Raw genomic sequence first — 12,500 nt, 5'->3', positions numbered from 1 at the left:
TTCAAAAAAAGAAGTTGAACATTATTCAAACCAATTAAGAGGAACCAAAGCTTATCATAGGAGACCTATTATGCTCATTACCCATTTCAGGAATTAAATTTAAATACAAAACTTACTAACAAAATGGGCAAAAATGTTTTTGATTTCCAACGTATAATGCTGAAATATTAACATTGCCAGGCCAAACAGCAAGGATAGACTAATTAAAGATAGAAGATGCAAACACTCTCCCGCTAATATGCTACAAGTCCCAGGGGAAAAATGTTTCAAATTTGATAACTTCAACAAATTAACTAATCCAAACAAACCCTGCTGGAATGAATTTTGTCATAAAGTAATAAAGAAAAGAAACAAAGCCTTTAACAAATGGAAGAAAAAACCTAACAAAGAAAATTAAATTGAATATAGAAAATTCATGGCACAAAGTCAACATCTTATAGAGACAGAAAAGAGAAAAGCCTGGGAAAACTTATGATGATTTATATGTAATGATTTATATTTTAAGAGCCCCCTAAAAAATTTGGAATTTAATAAGGAAGCAAATGGGCAAAATATCAAATCAAAACTACCCCATCATAAGTAATGACCTCCCCATAACAAATACAAATAATAAACTAGCTTTATTTAGAGAAGAATATAAAAAGATAATTGGAAAAAAAAAAAAATGATATCTACTAAAGCAGAGATAGATAAACTACTAAACGTCCCTGACACTATAAATCTAAACAAAAAAATAACAATGGAGGAAGTAAAAAGAACATTGCACAAAGCCAAGAATGGAAAGGCATATGGGCCCCATGGAACCACTTATGACTTTTACAAAAAGGCACCAGATAACACACTAAGATTAATTCCAAAAGAAATCAATGAACTATGATTCCCAAAAAGAATAAAAAAATTTGTTGATAAACCTAATAATAAAACTAAGGAAAAACCCAGCAGATAGTAGTTCTTATAGATTCATCAGTAGAATTTCTTGCTTAGGAAAGATATATGAATACATAAATTGCAGAACTAATTGGTGGCTAAAAAAACAGAAAAATAGACAAAGATCAAATAGGTTTCAGACCAAATAGATCAACCACAAATGCACTCCAAATAATTGAATCAGTAATAAATAAAACACAAAATGAAAAGAAATATGCTTTGGATGCCTGTTTAGATCTAGGAAAAGCATTTGACTCGGCCAACAACAAAGCACTATAATAAAGGCAGCCAAACTAGGAATCAAATGTACGCCTCTAAGATGCTTAAAAAAATTCTTGAAAAATAGAACATACCAGATAACAATAGGAGAAAAAAGAACCCCCAAAAAGAAAAAAATATCAAAAGAAGTACCTCAAGACTTAACCCTAAGTCCAACACTATTCAAAATGCTAATGTCAGTCCTGAGCCTCCCAAAGGAAATTTGTAAAATAATTTATGCAGATGTCATCACGCTAAAATGGAAATCTCATATAGATAAAATTAACAAATTAACACTCTGACTCAAAAAAGGATAGATATAATTAAAAATCTGCCCACAGTATCATGGGGAGCAAAAAGGAAAAAACACTGATAAGACTTTATAATATTCACATAAAACCACAAATATTATATGGTTCCACGATATATAGAACAGTAAAAAACACAGATTTAAAAAAGTTAGAAACAATACAAAATGAAGCAACAAGAATGCTATTACAGGTCTTAATTAAGACAAGCATTAAAACAAAAATGTATTTAAATGGCAAAATTTTTACAAAAACAAGAAACTATGCCAATTAAACAATTAATAACACAATCTATTCAGGAATATAACCAGAATATAGACAAAAGAACTTTATTTTATAGAGATATGGAGACATGCAAAGAACAAAAAATCAGACTAAAAACAAATATTACCCCAAGTATAGCTCGCCACCTTGGTACGATACTTACCAAAACACAGAAACTAATTTTATGCACAGTGTCTCAAAAGATACTTCTGAAGAAATAAGCAGGAATCAATTCCACATGATGGAAACACAATATACAAAAACCATAACAAGATATTCACAGATGGCTCCAAAATAGAAGTCAGTTCTACCTCAGCAGCAAATTATATTAAGGACAAAAACAGCACAACAATCTGGAAATTCCCAAAAGAAACTCAAATAATAGAGTTGTTTGCCATAAAAGTAGGACTAAGATCCATCAAAAACAACATGAAAAACTTGGTGATATACACAGATTCTAAACCAACAGTTCACTGCATACAAAACACTAATCCCAAAAACTACAAACACATTATATTTGAGATACAATCAATAATTCATAGCTTAACAGAAAACAAACAAAAAACAATGGATACCAGCACAAAAAATATAAAGGTAATGAAATAGCAGACCTTGCAGCAAAAACAGCTCATAATATAAGTGAATCTTTTAAAATAACTAATGACATTTCAAATGTAATAAAAGAAATTAAGAAGAAAAAACAAAAGAATTGGGAAGAGTATCTGAACAAAGACCTAAATACAAAGAATTACTATCTACAAAACACCAGCCCTCAGCCATGGACAAGATAAAATAATAGAAAATTAGACACATGCATCACAAGACTAAAAACAACACACACAAGACTAATACACCATAAACACAGAATAAAAATTGAAACTGATCCTTTTTCCAGATGGTGCAAATATCATGAAGAAACAGAGCAACACCTAATCCTCCATTGCTCAAGATTTAATTCAAGCAGAATGATATTGCTGGAAGCATTAAAGAAAATAAAAATCATTAATCCAAATATAAAACTACTGATTACAGGAAAAGATCTGCCAGATGATCAGAAGTCCTACATACTAAGACATACCAAAATATTCCTACAAAAAACAAAAATGATAGATATGATATAAGAAGAAAGAAGAATCATGAAAAGGTTCCAGGGGATATAGACAAAAAGAGTCTGAAACCCTATAAAAGAAGAAAGAGGAAGAAGAAGAATAAAAGGAAAAGGAAAGGAGAAGAAAAGACCATGCAAATTTAGTTGAGGCAAGGGCTGAGGACCAAATCAGGGGTGATCCCCACATTTGGCCTCAGTCCCCGTCTTCTAAGCCCACACATGACAACAATGAGCAACAGACTGGGGAGGCATATACATACATACATACATACATATATACATACACACACACACACATATATATATATATATATATATATATATGACACTACTATAATAATGATGATAATAATAATAATGCTGACAATGAAGCTGATGAAAATAATACGATGTAATAAAAATATTAATATACTACTATTACTACTATAAAACAATAATATATCAATAGTATCTGGTAGTTATTAAAAAAACAAAAACAAACATGAGAGTTAAATTATACTTTATTTTGGATCATGATATATCAGCATACATAACAATATCTCAAAGAACATGAGATGGCTGTCATATGAGAAGTCAATTTTCTCACAAAAGTCAACACACACACACACACTAACACATATATATATATATATATATATATATATATATATATATATATATATATATATATATATACACACACACACACACATATATATATATATATATATATATATATATATATATATATATATATATATATCAATTTGTAGACAAAATATAAATACATTTGAAATGCATCAATATCTTATTATATATTCAGTATTTCATTCCTTCTATTTCTATTAATGCAGATGATAAAAAATGAGTTGTAGACAAAATATAAATATATTTGAAATGCATCAATATCTTATTATATATTCATTATTTCATTCCTCCTATTTCTATTAATGCAGATGATAAAAAATGAGATCTGAGTTTTTTGAAGGTAAAGAGGATGAGTAAATGATTAAGGTAGAGATAAGCAATAGAGGGAATTAAATCAAATGGAGGATATATATGTGTCTGAGGAAGGAAAACAAGTTGTCTAAGGAAAAGGTGTCGGTTTCCACAAGGATGTCCAACAGGTTGGGAGGTTGGGGAAGGGAGGATAAGTGAGGGAAAGCAGAGGTACAGACTGCAGTAAACAGTGGACAGGACAACAGAATTTGTGGAATTGAAAGAACATTGCTTAGGGAACATAGGGGTGGATCAGAACGTAAACTGAGATAGGAGTGTGTGAGGTGGGTGTGGCTAATACACAAGCAGGCAAGAGCTGCCTCCTAGCTTCTGTTCTGGTGGAATAGGGCTAACTAAAAGGAGATTGAAAGTTTTAAAGTATGCAACTCATTGGCAAGAAGACTTGACCAGAAAGACTGCCAGCAGGCAAAGAGGAAGGTCTTACAGTGGGGGTAATAATCAGTGACTGGAATACTTGAGAAATGGGATTAGTGCAATGTGGACATAGCAGCAGCAGAGCATTCTTGTTGTAAAAAATACAAAAAATGGCAAAGCATATGGCCCAGTTAGAATTACTTATGAATTTTATAAAAATGTACCAAAGAACCTGTTAGAAATAATATTAAAAATCTTCAATAGATATTGGGAAAAAGGAGAATACCCAAATTAAATTAAAAAAACATTAATAAATCCAATTCACAAACCAGGGAAAGACCCAACAAAAATCAACTCATACAGATTCATAAGCAGAACACCCTGTATTGGAAAAAAAATGAAAATATAATAACCAGAAGAATAAACTGGTGGTTAGAAAACAACAATTTAGATGAAGACATTATGGGCTTTAGACCAAACAGAAACACAATTGATGCCATACAAATAATAGAAGCAAGAATAAGACAAGCAATAAAAGAAAACAAATATACACTTGTAGTCTGCTTAGACATAGAAAAAGCTTTTGATTCAGTAAATCATGAAACAGTTTTAATAAAAGCCCAAAAAATAGGATTAGGAGGGAAAATACTAAAATGGATAAATAGTTTCCTAACAGAAAGAACCTTCCAAGTAAAAATTGGAGAACAAAATTAAACCATCGGAAAAATAATAAACAGAGTCCCACAAGGATCTCCAATAAGCCCAACACTATTTAACATAGTTATGTCAGACATAAAAATACCCAAAGAAACACGTAAAATAATTTATGCAGATTTAACTTTGATAACCTCAAATATAAACCTAACAGAAGCAAAAAATAATTTAGAACATAGCCTAAACAAAATGAAAGAGTGGTCAGATAAATGGAACTTAAAAATAAATCCAACAAAAAGTAAAGTAATGTACTTCACAAACAAAAAATTTAACCTTACCCAATGATAAAAATAGGAAACGATGAAATAGAGTTTACAAACAACCATAGCATTTTAGGACTTAACTTAGACGCACCAAAACTGACCTGGAAAAAACATATATCCTAAGTAAAAACAGGTGCGCGCACACCAACAAGGGCAGAAAAACGGAAAGAATTTCTTCGTAGAGGAAACAAAGAAACAACAGACACTTCTTTCATCATGATAAAGAAAGAACGATTGCAGCAATTGGCTGCTAATATAGTGTGCAGTGAATGCTGCACCCAGACAATGGAGTGCGTAATGATACAGCATCAAATTGACACGCATGTGAAAGTGTATTGCAGGAATTGTGATTTTGTTGCTATGGACACGAAGGGTGACAGGTGACACTGGTAAACAAGGTCTGCATCGATTGACATTGATGCTTGTATCTGCAATGATGCTTCTTGGATGGTGGTATAGGGGAGTGGAGAAGGTCATGTCGTACATGAGCCTTAGCAGATTCACCAAGGAAACATATGTGAGGTATAGACAATATATTACTGCTAAATCTATTGAACACACAGGAACAGTTGCTAGTGAATAATAGAAAGGCAGTGATTGTATATTATGGCACTGAATTAGGACGGCATCCAGATGGTGGCGGTGTACTGAACATCGACGTCACCTATGATGGCACCTGGCATACGCGAGGACACAAGTCATTGCTAGGTGCGGGTGCTGTCATTGATGCTAACACTGGTCACATCATCGACTATCAGACAATGTCTAAATTCTGTGAGGCATGTACAAAGAAGAAGAAAAGTGTAAGTAAGGAAGAATTTGATGAGTGGCATGCAGGGCACGGTGATGTGTGCCACATAAATTACGAAGGCTCCTCTGGTGCTGCTGTGATTTTGTGGGGGCGCTCACTTGCTCACAACATGAGGTAGACTACATTCATCTTCGATGGTGACAGCAGTGCCTATCTCGCTGTTTGTAAGATGGATGGAAATAGTGGGCCTTATGGAGAAGACAACCCTGTAACAAAAGAGGAGTGTGTAAACCATGTTGTGATGTGCCTTGGAACTGGCCTTCGTAATTTATGTAAAAAATCGGAGACTGAAGTACTCCCAGATGGAAGTAAGAAGAGGAAGAGAAGTATAGGAGCCCGAAATAGACTGACGGACAATGTCATCACACATCTACAGTACTATTTCGGAGTAGCTGTCAGGCGGAGAAGGAATACGTCGGTAGAGGAGATGAGGGATGACATCATGGCATCATTTCACCACTACTCATCAACTGATGCAAAGCCAACGCATCAACTGTGTCTAGCCACCAGGGATTCCTGGTGCGTTTATAATAGAGCAGTGGCAAATGGTGAAAAACCTCAAAGCCATAAAACCATGAAAATCAAATTCGAGCGGGCAGCAGAGGAACTCTCACAAGTAAAAGCCATTTACGATCGGCTGACAAGTGACTACAACTGGGGATATGCGGCATGTTGCCTAGACACTACTCTAGGTGTGGAGCACACGCATATTCTCAAGACCTACTTACAAAAACAAGATGAGAGAATGAACATTAAGCCAAAGACCAAAATGCGAAACAGGAAACTTCAAGAAGACCTGGAATATGCGGCAGGAAGGTTTTAAAGAGTTCGTCGAACTTCAAGGCGCCGTATCTCAAAACGTAAGTTTGGATCACACCTTGTTCGTTTTTTTTATATATTTTTTTCTTATTTATTAAGCGATTTTCTTCATTTTGGTCTCGTTTTCTTTGTCTTGAGTTGCTCTATTTAGAAATTTAAATATTTTTTTTAATTACTTAAAAAAAAAATATTGATTTTACAAACAACTTGAAACCGAAAAAAAAAATGAAAACTTTTTTGACTCTGGATTGAAATGGGTTACAAATGCATATTTTAAAAATGTGCGTAAAGCTTGATGTTGACAATTTCATAGGCTTTCCAATGATAGACCGGACCCTCTCCTTCCATAAGGAGGTCCAGTACCTGGTTGACCGAACCAAAGCAAGACTGTCTGTCATGAGAGCAATGACTGGGAGACGCATAGGGGCCAGACACAAAGTACTAAGATCATTCTATGTACATGCTGTCCGGCCCATTGTGGACTATGCCTCAGTCGCTCTAATTGCTGCAAAGAAAAAGCACACAGACAAATTAGAAACAGTCCAAAATGAAGCTGCCAGGATCATTCTGGGTGCCCCGAGGTGGACGAAGGTCCTCAACCTCCTGATGGAGGCAAACCTTCTCCCCCTGGACTCACGAATCGATCTAACGGCAACACAATTTCTGTCAAAGGTCATCCAGGCTCCCAGGAACACAAGCCTAAGACAAAAATTAGTCAGATGCCTCGAACAAGACAACGAGCTCGTTGCAAACAACTCCTGGCTGTCTCATACAGCCAGGGTGTTGATACGCCATCAGCTCAAAGAACAGCTTCTTGCTAAGGGCATGGACTCCCCCCACCCCGACTTTGCCGAAGCCCCGCCGTGGGCACTGAGCCTGATAGAGTTCAACATAATGAACCTGTCAATGAAAAAGAGCCTATACCCCATGCCTAGCCTAAAGGCAGAAGCCCACAGGGTCATTGCAGCCATCACTCCTCCGGGTAGTAGAACATACTACACGGATGGATCGGTCGATCCCTTGAGCCACACTGCAGGCGCCGGCTTTGCAGCTAGGGATGCCACGCGATCCATGAGGGTAACAGACAACGCCTCCTCGCTACAGGCAGAGGCAGTTGCAATCATGGGAGCCCTAGGCCACGCGTCCCTAAGGGAAGGACACGTGGTCATACACACAGACTCCAGGGCAGCCATTGACTGTCTTCAGCACAGCTCACCCACAGACAACATCTACCTACTGACCACGATTCTCACAATGGCACAGAGAATTCTTGCTCAGGGTAGAAGAATTATCATCAATTGGGTCCCAAGCCACATCGGCATCAGAGGGAACGAGCTTGCTGACAGACTAGCCGCCGCTGGCAGGGGTATGCCCCCAAATCCCATGACGATAAAACGGAGCCGAAAATTACTTATGGAGAAGTGTGCCTTGGTCGGTCGTACCTTCCTACGGCAGCTCCACAGAGAGGAAACGAGAACCTCCCCCTCGGCCAGCTGGTACTCAGACGCCACAGGCTCTGAACCACTGGCACTCTCTGAAGTAAGCAACAGAGGTACCGAAGTCATTCTTCACAGAATGCGCCTAGGTTACCACTGTGCATGGCAGATTATCCCAACAATCGAACGCGATGAATGGTGCTGCAAGCACTGCGGCGAGCCGAACGCCACACTAGTCCACTACCTAGAAAATTGTAACCATACACAATTCCTGAGACATGGACCGCCCACAACAGCCGCCGTGCTGGTAAAGAGGCTATGCGAAATGCTTACACCATGGCGGCAGGAGCGCTTGCTGGCAATCCCGTCGCCACGGTAAGCACCGAGTGTCAGACAACTCAATGAGACAGCCGTAAAAAAGCTGAGACAGGCCGGGCCATATCTAGAAGGCCCGGGCGAAGCTAGAACTTCGCAAACCAAACCCCCCCCCCCCCCCTCCAATGATAGTTTTGAAATAAACCTATCTATTAAATGTCGGAACTAATACCGATTATAGTGATGCCCTATGATTTTCGCTTAATTAATTTTTTTTTCTTTTCTTTTCAGAGATATCGAGCTGAGTATTTGACAGCTTCTGAGTCATATATACATCTATCTCCAATAAAAATGTCATGTCCCTACGACTGTTTTTTCTTACCCAACCCCAAATTCAAAAGCCCGCGCCCTTAATGAAATTTTATAATATATACATAAAACCAATAATAGAATACGGAATAACAATATACGGTGCAACTAACCAAACAGAATTTAAAAAAATAGAAACCATCCAAAATAATGCAATAAGAATAGCAACAGGATCCTTCAGATCAACACCAACAATAGCACTACAAGCAATGACAAATCAGATACCAATAGCAATAAGGATAAAAGAATTAGAATGTTTCCAACTAATAAAAAATCTAGAAAAACAAAATTACATGCCAATAAAACAACTAAGCTTAAAGAACATTGAAAACTTTAACCCAAATAAGGATAAAAAGACTTTAGTTTATAGAGTAATTGAAACATGCAAAAAAATGGAAAATAAATTAAAAAACTAACATAATTCCAAATATATTTTCAATTCCACCATGGTCTAATATCCAACAAAACATAGAACCAAACTTCATGGATAATATGAATAAAAATACACCACACCAAATGATACAACAACACTTTCACCAACTTGAAAACACAACATACCAACATTATCACAAAATATATACAGACGGTTCAAAAATAAAAGAACCTACATCAACATCAGCAGCAATATACATCCAAAACAAAACCATCACAACAATTTGGAAACTACAAAACCACACACAAATAATAGAAGAAGAACTCTTTGCAATTAACAGGCACTAAACTATATAAACAACAATACACTACAAAAAACATTAATACTAACAGACTCACAAACATCCATACAAGCAATAAAAAACAACAAACCAACAAAATACAAACAAACAATATACGAGATACAATTTCAACTACAATCACTAGACACTAAAAAACAACATGTAAAACTACAATGGATCCCTTCACATAAAAATATTAAAGGAAACGAAATAGCCGATAGAGCAGCAAAATAAGCACACGAGATAAAAGATCCCATAGCCATGACTTAAAATTCAACAAATATGATAAGAGACATAAAAAGGAAAAAACAAGAAAACAGAAAATTGGATGACCAATTTAAAAGAAATATTAAACACAAAAAAATACTATATTAAAGATAACAACCCACAACCATGGGCTAGATCACAAAACAGAAAAATAGATGTGACCATAACAAGAATAATAACAAACCATACAAGACTCACAAAACATCTATACAAACTAAAAATAGAAACAGACCCAATGTGCCGATGGTGTAACAACCAAGAAGAAACACCAGAACACCTAATCACAATGCCCAAGATTCAATTCACATAGAATAAACCTACTACAATCATTAAAAAAAATAAAAAGACAAACTCCTGATTTAAGAAGCAGGAGAGGTAGGAGAGCCTGTGGATGAGACAGGGATGAAGGGGAGGAGGTGAAGTATTAAGAAGGATGTCAGGAGGGGGAAGATATGGGGAAGAGCAGTGTTGTGACAAAAGGGAGACATGTGTGTATCCAGATGGGTGAAGAAAGGATAGAGGGGAAGGAAGGGGGTTGGTGCAGAGGGATCAAGGGGGGATGGGGTGTGTTTGGGAAAAAGCGGGTGGAAGGGGTGTAGGGGAACATAAATAGAAGGAGGTTATGCCTACAGAAAGTAATATTGGTAATATTGGTGGAGGACTTACAGTGGCCTCTAGGGGGAATGGTGTATCATTGTGCTGATACTGCATCATAGTCAATGAGTCATGCAAGTCATTTCCACCATCTAATCAATCCTTGTCATAGAGAGGTCAAACTGCCAGGGAGTTGGAGACACTTCTGGTACAAGGACTGAGGGAAGGATGAGGCTGGGCAGGAATAGGTTTGCCAGTGAAGGCAGTCAGGGTAGATAACGATTTAGCTTGGGATTCAGATGTAACAGTGACAATATGGGTACGATCGTATCAACTACAGAAGGAAACATTGCCTACTTGTTTTCTGTAGTGGGGATAGTAAAAGGATGAGGACAGAGGGAAGAAGGAGATAGTACTGAAAAGCTGGACAATAAAGATGAAAAGTAGTCATAAGAGAGTAGGGGGTAATGGATGAAGAAGACTGTGGGGGAGGAGGAGATGGAGTGGAGGATGTTTGGAGACAAAAAAATGTTTTCTGGAGAGGAATTGATTGAAATGACAGTAGGCATAGAGGAGGGAGTTATAGTAACAGTGTTCTGAGTCTTGGTCAAAAGAGAACCTGGGATCAGGGAACCAGGAGAATCAGTGGGGCTAGATAATAAAGTGACAAGCCTCAGTGCTCCCTATAAGGATACACAATCTTCCTTATTGGCCATGGTAAGCCTGGAGTTTGTTGGGGAGAGAAACAATTCACTAGACAACAAAACAGGTATACTATGCCTATGGCTCCCGTAGGCCATTCATGACTGACACAAAGTTAGCTTTTCAGCCTTTCAAGACAGCTCTCACATCTTTGGAAGTGGATAATAGAAGGAGTTGGAAAAGTGAAGGGGAAGGAAAGACGAATACCACGGAAATTAGTGGAGTTAGTTGAGTCGTGGGCTGAAGCCAAAGGCAGGGGTGATCCCCAAAGACGGCATGGGATTGGGAGCAGGGAGTGTGGTAGATAAGATATCACATGAAACCAGCAACACATTAGAAAATGTATAAATAAATAAATACTGATTATTTAGGATTTACAAGCCTTTCATGTGATTTATTTTACAAATTAATGACATTGTAAAAATAATAATTTAAACAAAAAATCAAAGCAATAAAGATAATAAGTATAATAATAACTATCATAATGATAATAACTGTAATAATATTAATTATAATAATATTAATGATAATTATACTGATTACAATAATGATAATGATTACAGTAATGATGATGATGATGATGATGATGATGATGATGATGATGATGAGTCTCAATTCATAATAAATGTGATACAATCTTTACAACAAACCAATATACCATCTAAATATTCTACAGTTGTGCATCTTTGAACGTTTAAATGGATGGAATCCTTCTCTTCCTCATAAATGCACAAATATCAAATGCCTTCATAAATCTTGAAAACTGACCTGGCATTACTACAAGGAGAACAGATTGCCTGTATCCACCCTGAAACAGAGATTAAAAGCTTATATACACATACAGACTGGCTATAAAACAATTATAAAAGTAATTTCATGTTAAAACACAGAACTCTAGAACTTATAAAAGAAGGAAATACACAGAAAATAGAAACAAAGTAAGAAAAGTACAAACATAAGGTTGGAAATCGCGGATTTCTCCTTGGAACTAATAATCCACCTTGCTTGTGGGTTATTAAATATTTTTGGATTCAACTATGGACTTCAAGAGGCATTCAGGTTCCTACAAGTATTTAGCATATCACACTTCATCACTAGCATAATTCTGTATCATCTAGATGTTACTAATCCACACATTTTCATTCCCTCTATTATAAACTAAAAACTAGACACAGGCTCTTAATATCCAAGTGGGACTGGTTCTGTGATCCTTATGGATACACATATTTGCTGACGTGAAATCCTTACATTAAATTAGGTATTATTTGCATATAATCAA

The 12,500-nt window shown here is 36.3% G+C and overlaps 1 long non-coding RNA gene across 1 annotated transcript in view; it reads right to left on the bottom strand.

The window, feature by feature from the left end:
- Positions 1-11,831: 11,831 nt before the first annotated feature.
- The window catches only part of LOC125027927, a 9,342-nt gene continuing 8,673 nt past the window's right edge, over positions 11,832-12,500 (bottom strand). The window contains exon 3 of the long non-coding RNA XR_007115070.1: positions 11,832-12,029. This is a non-coding gene — a long non-coding RNA (uncharacterized LOC125027927). The remainder of the gene's footprint in view (positions 12,030-12,500) is intronic.

The sequence above is a fragment of the Penaeus chinensis genome, chromosome 8, assembly GCF_019202785.1.
Source record: "Penaeus chinensis breed Huanghai No. 1 chromosome 8, ASM1920278v2, whole genome shotgun sequence".
NCBI lineage: Eukaryota > Metazoa > Arthropoda > Malacostraca > Decapoda > Penaeidae > Penaeus > Penaeus chinensis.
Note: the sequence above shows the minus strand (reverse complement) of the source record. Positions and strands in the feature narration are given on the sequence as shown.